The following is a 10,903-nucleotide window of genomic DNA, read 5'->3' on the forward strand; positions in this document are numbered from 1 at the left end:
CCGCCGAGACCCTCGCCCGCTCCCCTCGGAGCCCCCGGCCCCGCCGCCCCCTCACAGCCCAGCCCCGCGAGGCGGCGGCGCCGGCGGCGGCCGCCCCGGCGCGGCCCCGGCCCCGGTGCCCGGCCTCCCGCTGCCGCCTCCCGCCTCCCGCAGGCGCTGCCGGCCGCCATGTTAGCGCGGCGCCCGCTGACCCCCGCCGGCACCGCCGGGGCTCGGGGAGGGGGGTCCCGCCGCCCTGCCGCCTCCTCCCGTCCCGTCCCGTCCCGTCCCATCCATCTCCGGGCTGGCGGCCCCACGCCGGGCGGCGGCGACCCCGCTGCGCGCCGGGGGAGCGGGGGAGCCCCGGCTCTGACTCAGCCCCGCTGCTCTCCATCTGCCGCTGCCGGTGGCAGCTGGGCTCGCCCCGGGGAAGGGGCAGCCCCACACCTCCACCCCGCCGAGTGCCGCCGCTCTCCCGGGGGACGGGGCTGCTCTGTGCCCCCCGGCCGGGGGAGCGGGGACGGCTCCTTCCACCCCCGCGGGGCGCAGGGACCCGCCGCCGGCCGCCCCTCCCCGCCCGCCGCCCCCTTCCCCGAGCCGGGAGCCCCGGCACCGACCCCGGCCCGGCAATGGGGGGGGGGGGGGGGGACGGACGGGACACCCCGGGTGTGCCCCGTGCGGGAGGTGCTGGGGACCCCGTCCCCGGTACTCACGTGAGATAACGGCCCGAAAGATTTGGTAAATCGTCTTCTCTTTTTAGGCGGAATTTTTAAAGAGGGATGTGGGAACCTACAGCAGAAATACAGGCGGCGGCAGTGGCGCCTTCCAGGGCCATAGGCTGCGGGGGAGACCGGCGGGGGGAAGCGCAGCGCAGCGCCGGGACGGGAGGGCACAGACACAGAGAGACGGAGCCGGAGCGGGCCGGGGGGAGGCTGCGGCAGCGGGGGGGGCGGAGGCAGGAGCACGGCCACCGAGCAGCGAGGCGAGCGGCGACGAGAGGAGAAGGGGGCGCCGCCGGCAGCGCTCTTATAGCGGCGGGGAGGGACCGGCGCCACGCGTCAGCGCTCCGCGGGGCGGGAGCCGCCGCCGCCGCCGCCACCGAGCGGAGCCTTTCGGTCCCCTCCCGCTCGGGGCTCGGCTCGCAGCCGGGTCCCGGCTCGGCTCGGTGCCGGGCAGCCCCACAGCGGGCGTCGGGAGCCGCGGAGGCGCTGCCAGTGCCGCGCTGCCCAAAATGGAGGCGGTGCCGCCGCGGCCTGGCCTCCCCGCGGGGAGCTTCCCCCCCGGGGTGCCGGGCAGGGGGCTCTTGGCCGCCTTTTTGGCTCTCCCCGAGCGGTTTCCGTGGGCTTGGGGAGGGCAGCAGGCTGTTTGGGGAGGTGGGGGTGTGTGTGGGAGCTGCGGGGCGAAGGGAGCCCTGGCGGGGGGTGCAGGGAGGACAAAACGTTTGTGGCGCAGAAGGCTCGGTAGTTTCCAAACGCCTGGCCTTTTTAAGGTAGTGCTCGCAGAGGCGCTTTTCTGCAGACCTTTTTTGTAGTTCCGTGCAGAAAGCGGGTCAGGGAGCACTTAGGGATCGAATGAGAGGCGTCCCTCAGAGCCCGGGACAAGCGGTTACCCATATAAGACTTGGTGTGACAGCTTGAGCCCGCTTCCCTAACGGCTTTCACAAACACCAGACCAGACCGGTGTCACCACGGCCCTGGGCAGATGGCAGAAGAAAAGAGGTCTTCGTGGCCGGTGAGCAGCCTCGTTCACCCAGTTAACAAGAGCCCAACTCCTACCAATACGCCGAGCGTTAGTAAGCTGTTAATAACACTCCCTGGAGGAGGCGAGTGACAGAATCATACAATGGTTTGGGTTGGAAGCGACCAGGCAAGCCTCAGTCTTCCATTTCAAGTCATTTCATTTTAAAGACTGCCGTAAGTAAGTATGTTAACCACGGGATTTAGCTGCCCCATATGTTTCACAGAGTTCCACTTAAGCGCTCATGCACCTTGTGCACATCCCCAAACCTTTATTACTTTTCATAACACGCTGGCAAGGAAGTGCAGCTCACGGTGCGAGTGGGAAACAGCCGCTCAGAGATAGGTAGCGTAGCTGAAGGTCACGAAGGAGTTCGCTGAAGGCTGAACCCTGATCTCCACAGCCCCAGCCTGCCATGTCAGTTTTACCAGAGCACACAGGACTGTAGGGTTCTTTAAACTCACTCCAGTAGTCACAGTTCTTTCACTAAAAAAAGTGGGGAAAAAAATAAATAGTAATCATCCAGTTCACTGAGACCCACCAAAGGATGTGGATGGAAAATAATTGTACTGAAAGGTAATTGTTCATCTAAGGACATGCTCATTTTCTTAAAAAAAAAAAAAAAATTATTGCAATTAGGATTTTTTTGCCTTCCAAAGCAAAGCTGGGTTTGTTCAGTTTTATAACAGTGAATTTAGAAAAGTGGTGAACGGATACACATCTGTCATCTCTTCAGAAATAAAATGAGACAAGTTCTGTAGCATGCAGTGATGAAGTTTGTTTACTCTTTTCATCTGTTGTCACCTTCTCTTTTGAAAATCATTTTAAATGAGGAGGAAGTGAACTGAAAAATATATTCAGTCTTGGTACAGTGTCTCATCTTTCTTGATAAGAGCGCTAGTAGGATATGGATGAAGTCAGTACAACCAGGCACATTGATTCTGAAATCAGAAGACCTCTCACATACATTTGCAACAGACCCTGCATTCAGGAATAAAAATGGAACGGTTTACACTGCTGTTTTCTCAAGTATGTTCTGTATGACACACTTCATTGGTCACTTGCCTGCCCTTTTGAATTACTATTCCAGAATGTAAGTGCAGAAGGAGGAATCGGAGAAAGCAAACAAACAAACAATACACACACGCACAAAAGGAAAAAAAAAAAAAAAAGAAAGCTATTGAGAGATAGGAAGAGAGATTTGGGCAGATCTTGGACAAGGCACAATAAATGTGAATCATTAACCGACAAAAATGGAGGGAGGATTAGAGGGAAGGACAAAGGTTATAGTGATACACACAGAGGAAAATATACCTTGAGAAAGTTATATTGTGTATCTGAATAAAGATTTTTAAAAATATTTTTTTTGGAAGGGATTTAAAAGAGGAAAAAGACTTGAAAAGTTTGGGGTTGAATGTTGCGGGAGTTTAGGTGCAGCCAAAAAGTGGTGATGAAGGAAAATGGCAAATAATAAGTCAATACTAGTTCTATGTAGAACTATTTATTCTTTTCTATATTCTTAGACTTCTCCTGATGGTAGCAGCTGAAGATATCCCAGCAGTACGTGAGTGATGTAACCACCACATCAGTTACTGCCATTTCGTCTACGTTCGTCTTCCCGGAGGAGTTCTTGTTTTGCTAGGTAGGGGATGTTTTTGATATTCTTACCATGAATATGAAAACAGACAGACTATTTAAGAGGGGAGGACAGTCACGTAGGACAGGAAAAAGAACTTCAGTTTGATATGCAATTAACTGGGGGCACACTGTCAGCTATTTTAAAAATGGAGGGAGAGAGGGAGGATTTCCTGCTCATGGAGGAAGCAACACTTGAAAACAGAAACATAAACTTCATCCTCTCAAGTCTACAGAAAAAAAAAAGTGGCATGCTGTTCAAGACCGATCTACATACAAAATGAGAAGAAAATGGTGGATGAACACTTTATACAGTGTTTCCACTTTCACTGGTGATATTAATGCAGAAATAGAAAGCTGATGTCACAGCTCAAATATATATAGGTTTAGTATAGTCCTGCACAAAATTAGTGCTGTTTTGTCTGGACAGGCAAAATGTAAAGAAGCTAAAATAAAATATCCTTTGCTTCACTGACATTTCTTTACACTCAGTTTTAATACTTTAACTAATAATCTTGCATGGCTCCACTTGCACAATGTATTTCATAGATTACTAGAGTAAAAACAGCTCACGCTTTGCTCTGCAAAGATAAAAGGGCAACAGAGCACAAGATGCAGGTAGAGCCCTTACTTCCAGTCGTGAGGCACTTCTACTACATTTCCTTTTGTACCTCCACACATTTTCTTTCCCGCACTGTTCACAGTTGGATGTAGACAAAATTAGGTTTTATCCTTCTGACTCAGATAAACAGGAGCAGGAAGGACACCCTTCCCCACCTCTCATTTTGGAATGCAAAAAATACTCTCTGGTGAGGTAATCCCATGGTCTGGAGTTTCAAATTGATTTGGACAGATGTCTGAAGGCTACATAGCCTGATGACCTTCCCCACTAATCCAAAGTATTTCCTTCTCTTTATGTCTTCCTATGGGCTACCTCTTCTCTCCTCTGGTTCTCCCATTTCCTTTCCTCCCTGATGCACCCTCTATCACCAGACATCAGCAGGGGATCAGATTCCGCTCCTGCAGGTGAGAGAATGAGATTATTTCCTCCTCCATCTCCTCTTCCTCTTCCCCCACTGCTGCCAACTCTTGCAGTAGTTGGTGTTTTTTCTTAAAGCCTCAGGTGCAGGAATTATGTATTTCATCTTCCATCGAGAATAAAACGTCCCCAGCCCCAGTGATCGTAGAGAAGAGTTGGAAACATGTGTACTGAAAACTCAGAACAACGGAAGACAAATACAAATAATGATCCACTTTTGTTGCAGGGAAAAGGTTATTGCAATTTCTGAATGCTTGAACTTGGCAATACGGTTCCTCTCTTGGCTTCTCATCCTTGCGGAGGCATTCGGTGCCAGGAATAGTTAGCAATCTGTAGCTGTCCAGCAGGACGTTAAGGCAGGAGGAAAGAGTCAGTCAAAATTTAATTTTTGCCTGAGCTGCTTAGGGCAGGAACTTCTGTGCACAGGGCAGACACATGAGAAAAGGAACATGAGGGCGGTCAGAGATCTGGAACTCTTATTCCCACCATGCAGTAGATATACCAGAGTTCCTGTAGTCCCTCTTTTTAGTGAAATGGCCTGTATAAATAGGACCTCCTGGAAGTACTATTAGTTTGGTCCTCTTATCTTAGCACATTTTTCCTTGCTGCATGCTTTAGAGCTATCACTGTTCCTATCCAGTGGAAAGAAACACTGGTAACCAGCTGGAGAAATGATTCCCAATTAGTAAAAGTCCAGAGGTGGTGCAAGGAAAGACAAATCTGCCTTAGCTCACAGACAGCAGTCACCTCTCGCCTGTATTTACTGAGTCATTTGTTGGACCAAAATAACTGGGGCAGAAATAAAGTCCGGGCTTGGATTAGCTTGGTTTCAGAAGACGAGTAAGATAAAGTATAATTTATGCAGGGAGTAGTTAGAGAATAGATCTCGTACTCAAGCTAAGTGATTTACACGAAGGAAAGGTTAAAAAAGGATTATACACCAGCTCATCACTTTGACTGACTTAGCTTCTACAGATGCTCATGGGGTGATGTCACACATGGAAAATTCATGGAAACAGTGGCTCAAAGTGCTATATAAAGGTACCATAAGCAAGTAAAATTAAATTGCAGTTGTTTTACAATATCAAAGGTAGAAGGAAATAGCAACAGAAAATTCAGTCTTGTTTTATTGGTATCCAGGAGTATACCATAAGTCTGCTTTTGCTTTTACAGCTATGCTCTCCTGATGGTCCAATGCTAGAATGTAATTCACCTCTACTAAAATCTAGACAGGATGGCCAGAAACTAAAACTAAATGATTGTGAACTAAAAATCCGAGCTATTGAATAAGGACTATTGAAGAGAATATTCAAATACGAGCATTACTTTAGAGTCCAGTGACCTGCATTTAAACACTGTATTAGCTAGTAAAGGGCAGGAAGATCCAAAAGCTCTAAGTGTCTGCAACAGGATATGGACTTTTTACTGTTAGGAAATGTGCCTAAGCCCAGCCCAGGTTGGAAATGACTTGGGCTCGTTATGTGGTAGGTGTTTAGTTGTATATTAATCACTCACATTCTACTTCCTTGTATCCGCGTGTCACAGATCATCACGAAAACCTGCAGGATCAGCCAGTGGCCAAGGGTTTGGTCTCGGTGGAATTTATCTTTTCTCATTACAAACGTCTTTTGATCAGAGACGAGGAATGAGTTTTCCCTCTGTGGATAAACAGGAGGTGTCTGTTCCCAGGAGAATGAACTAGTCAACAGTGATAAGACTACATCAACTTAAAAATGCAGCAGTCCAAGCACTAAAGCGGGATGAAGTGGGCTGTTTACCATCCAAGCCTTCTGATGGAGGTTAAAAAACTATAGCATGCTGTTACTGGTGTTTTTATAATGGAGAGAGTCTTTTCTGTTAAATATTCTCATCAAACATACGTGTTGCTGTTTGTTGCATTTGCAAGGAATCTTTTCTTTCCAGATGTTTTTTCTCAGCCTTGTAGGATTTGTGTAAGTAGTCTTCCCCAAATTTGGTTCTAGCTTCATGCGAAGAGTAAGGGCGTTGTCAGGCTCCTTTGCTTGCTAGTAATTCTTGTCAGTCACCGCTCAGCTTGCCGAACACACGTGTATTCTGCTCATGTTTTCTAGATAGAGAAGCCCACAGCAGCCACAGCGGTTTGTCTGAGCTTCCCTGGCTGCTAGGGCATTTCGTCGAGCATGAGCTCCATCAGTTCGCAGTCTCCAGAGAGGAAGTTTTCCGCCTAACCCCTGAAGGAGCACTTCACACTCATCAGTGTCTTCCACCACCCTTCCTGCTCTCGGAGGTGGCAGTCATCTCCCCCACGGGACCCATGAGCAGCAAGAAGGAACGCAGTCTCTCAAGATTGCACGTCAGTGCAGTCTGAGATGTCTCTGAACGTGCGTCTGCATTTTCTGTTTGATTAACAGCATTGTCTCGCACATTCTTGGGATAAGACAGCCACGATGCCAGGCAGAGGCTTTTCCTACTAGGGTGAAAGGGGCAGGACTCAGACAGACTAAAACCTAGCAAACTCCTTCAGTGTTTTCAAAACAAGTGACAATGCATTTGGAAAAAAAGATTGACCCATTTAAGATAAACCCTGTTTACTTTACTTGCATGAATAGATTTGCTAATGTTAGTAGGAATAAGATGAGCAGACTGGCGCTATTTGCTGCCTCCAGAATCTGAATTTTCTTTATCGTGTGTATTAGAAGTAAAGACAGACTTTTTCGAAAAGACATTTTTTTCCCCATGAAATAAAGAAAACCCATATATGCCACGTCTGTCAGCAGTGACCTACATGGAATAATTACTCCTACAACACAATGAAGAGCGTACTGAAGGATCTGCAGGATCTGTCACATACCTTGCAAGGAGAGGGGTTACAAGGCTCTGAACTTGTGCATTTAGTTGTCAGAGCACTGCAGTAGTGGTGCTGCTGCTACCTGGGGCCTCTAAAGAGATAGTCAGCAAGTTTTTGAGTCCCTAAGTGGTTGCAACCAAGCTGTATTTTTCATCTCAAGCAAACTGTGTTCATGTACCTGTGGCTTGGGACTGGTCCTCATCTCTAAGATTTGTAGCTTGTAATTTCTTTTTCCAGGCTCGGTCTTTCTGTGGTCCTCAAAAACTGGGAAGGAAATCCCTTTTAAATGTTCTTGCCATTAAGATCCACTGAGCCAGCTGATCTGGTTCAGGCCTTCAGCCACAGTTCGCTCGAGAATGTGAGGCAGCATCCTGGGTCAGGCACGATGTTGCTGAAGGTGAAGTAGCAGCTATGGATGTCGTCTGCTCAGGATACTGTGTTAGTGCAGCCCCTTGCTTTGCTACTTCCACTCAACACACAGAACCATGAGGAAAGTTAGCAAAGTAAGGCAACAGGGATGAATTATTTTTATTACACTGCATTTCATCACAGCCGGCCTGAATAGTCAGTACCCTCTGAATGTGACCATTGTGAAGAGCAAGTGAAAGCTGGATGTGAAGGAATCATCAGACAAGACTGGGGCAATATCTTCTGGCTGGTGCTTGACCCTCTTTTTTGGTACCCAGCAGCGAGGGTGCATGGCCCAGTGTGCACACTCAAACCAGAAGATACGTTGCCAAGCCAGAAGATCTCAGTTGTTTCTAACTTTTCCCAAAACCCAAGGAATGACCCCAAGGATCATGTAGGGGCGGCAGGGTCAGGCTTGGCAAAGCCGCCACCGAGCAGGAGGTGTGAGCTGCTGACAGCTGCTGACCTGAGCCTGGCCATTAGTCCCCAGGACGTCCCTGCAAAGGGAACACAGCTCTGCTGCTCACCTCCCTGGGGAGACCTCCAGGGACAGGGGGACAGCAAACTGTGGCTCAGACCAGTGAGCACTGTGCTGTGGATGTTGCCTACCTAATCACCATCGTGAAAATCTCCACTAAACCTGGTTTGCAGCTATTAACTGTGCCTAGCGCTCTGAGAACAGGATTGGTTTGTTTTGTTAAAGATCATGTAGAAAAGAGGCAGATAATTCTGTTCATGCTTGAAACAGCAAGAAAAGGAATAATAAGGAGTGCTTTTTAGAATACATTTTCCTGCAATTAAAAGATTTCAAGGCACCTAATTGTTTCTTATGGTACATTATGAATTAAGTAGCAGAAGAGTGAAGGATGCAGCCTCACACAAGATTCCTGCAAGCATCAACAGTGACACGAACACGTTGATGTGGCAGGAGCACGTTCCCCGGATCACTGGGACATTTTCAGAATTCTACACACTTAGAATTATAGAATCACAGAATGGTTTGGGTTGGAAGAGACCTTAAAGCCCACCCAGTTCCAGCCCCCTGCCATGGGCAGGGACACCTCCCACCAGCCCAGGTTGCCCAAAGCCCCATCCAGCCTGGCCTTGAGCACCTCCATGGATGGGGCATCCAGAGCTTCTCTGGGCAGCCTGTGCCAGGGCCTCACCACCCTCTGAGTAAACAATTTCTTCCTAATATCTAATCTAAACCTACCCTCGTTTAGTTTAAAGCCATTCCCCCTTGTCCTATCACTACACTCCCTGATAAAGAGTCCTCTTGATGGAGCTCAGCAGGCAGCCTAAAAACCCTTTTAATTACCAGAAACACCACCATCTTCTCCTTCTTGCCAATTTCTTTTTTACACCCTCCTTTCCTCTTGTGTTATGTATCACTTTCCTGTATATTTTAGAATCTTCTTTGCCCCTTCCCGGTGTGAGGCAGGGCCTCAGCACCACACCTGGGAGGAGGCTGTGGTCCTGTGGCTGGGCTGGGTGCCGGCAGGAGGGTGCAGATGGGCTGAGCAGCCCCAGCCCGCTGCTGGTGATGGAAGGGGCCTGCAGTTGGGTTGCCCTCGCAGGAGAGAAACACATGAAGTGAAGCGTGGTCCAGATTTCCTCCTGCCACGTGGCACCGTGTCTTTCCTTCATTCTGGATGTCCTGATCCCTTTCTAGATACAGAGCAGGGCTTTGGGCTTTCAGCTTTGCTCTGAGGAGCCAAGGAAATGCTTACCCTTTTCTGTAAGAGAAATGGGGTTTAGAAGATTGATTAAAATGATAATCTATGGATTGTGTTTCTCAGATTTTACCACATGTAAACACAATCTTAAGTGTAATCAGTTTCAATGACTTCTATTTAACTCCTGGACAAAGTTTGCTTTTAAATACCGCACCAGATTGGACATGGCCAAAGATAAATTGAATGCAATTAGTTCTACTATTTGTTTTGATGATATGCTAAATTATTTCTTACAACAGAGCATTTATTATAAAAAGCTAATGGTTATACTCTTGCATTTAACATCTAATATATTGTAAACCGTGGCAAACTGATAAGTTTCAAATTGAGTTATTAAAGTCTGGGAAAAAAAAATAATCTAGGAGTTTCATCTAGTAAATAATTGTCAATGCCCAAATCATCATTTTCACAAATCTTAAACTGGAAGAATTTCATATGCATTTCTGATCATTGCATAAATCAGAAATGTTAATTACACTGCCTGTTACTGATGACTTTAATTTATATTCCCTTAATGAATGTATGTTCTTAAGTAGAATGTCTGGATTTAAATGCTCTTATGGCATTGTTAACATAATGCCCCTTAAAACTGTTAATAAGACCTGTCGGAAGGCTTGCTCTCACCTGCACTGAGCCAGCTGTTGCACTGAACAGCCATGGAGTTGTTTGAATACTCATGTAATTTACTGAAAATTAACCTTGTCTGTATCATCATCCCCTCCAGCAAAACAAACAAACAAACAAACAAACAAACCAACCAACCAAAAAAACTAATGCAACAGTAACAAGAAAGTGAATCCATACAACTAGACCCTCATGGCTGTGACAGGAATCCTTCAGCGTATTTCCTGGGAATTTGTAAGAATAAAATGGACTTCTAACATTTACCTTGAATAATCTTTACTTTTATTTTCCTTCTTCCCTGAAATTTATTATGACTTCATCATGGTAACTGCAAATTAATGAAGAGTGTAGTCCCTGAGAATACAAATATTTGAGTGTAGGAATTGTTAGCCCTTGAAATGCAGCATTGCTTACCATGGAGCTTATCCAACTACTCTGCTCTCTGAATTTCCACTTTAAACCTTGCCTTCAGTATTTGTCTTGTTGATGTGGACCTAATCCAGCTGAGGAATACGCGTGCCATGCCTTACAAAATAAAAACTGAGAACAGATGGCAGCAGAGAACCTGATCCCAGAAATCATATTTTGGCTGAAAAGATAAGTGCCTGGACTTCAGGAAACATGACTTGCCCAGATTTTACCATTTCTGCAAGGTATTAAGTATAACTGGTGAATGCCAGACTTTGCTATGTAAATACCTATTGAAATTCCCTGGTGGCAAAAGCAGGACACATGTAAAATAACAGATCTCCAGCGCTGTGGAAAGTCTTCCAGTAGAGTTAACAGTGGAAAGACTATTGAGTTTTCTAATGTGCCACACTACACTGACAGGCTCAAGTGTTAAAAAAGGAAAAACAAACAAACAAACAAAAAACCACTAAAAATCACAAAATTACCACAGCTACTTTAAAAATACAG

At 47.2% G+C, this 10,903-nt stretch overlaps 1 protein-coding gene and 1 long non-coding RNA gene across 4 annotated transcripts in view; one reads left to right on the top strand and one right to left on the bottom strand.

Moving 5' to 3' along the window:
• Positions 1-984, bottom strand: part of AZIN1 (antizyme inhibitor 1) — a 26,462-nt gene extending 25,478 nt beyond the window's left edge. The window contains exon 1 of one of the 2 annotated variants that reach the window (XM_048068704.2): positions 773-984. The gene's annotated coding sequence lies outside the window, so the exon portion shown is untranslated. Of the gene's footprint in view, positions 1-692 lie in introns of both variants that reach the window. The other variant, XM_048068703.2, reaches the window with a different exon arrangement.
• LOC125183337 (uncharacterized) overlaps positions 1-10,118 on the top strand; it is a 10,918-nt gene extending 800 nt beyond the window's left edge. Inside the window, exons 2-3 of one of the 2 annotated variants that reach the window (XR_010828763.1) lie at positions 3,240-3,358; positions 5,936-10,118. This is a non-coding gene — a long non-coding RNA (uncharacterized lncRNA). The remainder of the gene's footprint in view (positions 1-3,239; positions 3,359-5,935) is intronic. The other variant, XR_007165168.2, reaches the window with a different exon arrangement.
• The last annotated feature ends 785 nt before the right edge of the window (positions 10,119-10,903 follow it).

This window comes from Anser cygnoides, chromosome 2 (genome assembly GCF_040182565.1).
Source record: "Anser cygnoides isolate HZ-2024a breed goose chromosome 2, Taihu_goose_T2T_genome, whole genome shotgun sequence".
In the NCBI taxonomy this organism is placed as follows: Eukaryota; Metazoa; Chordata; class Aves; order Anseriformes; family Anatidae; genus Anser; species Anser cygnoides.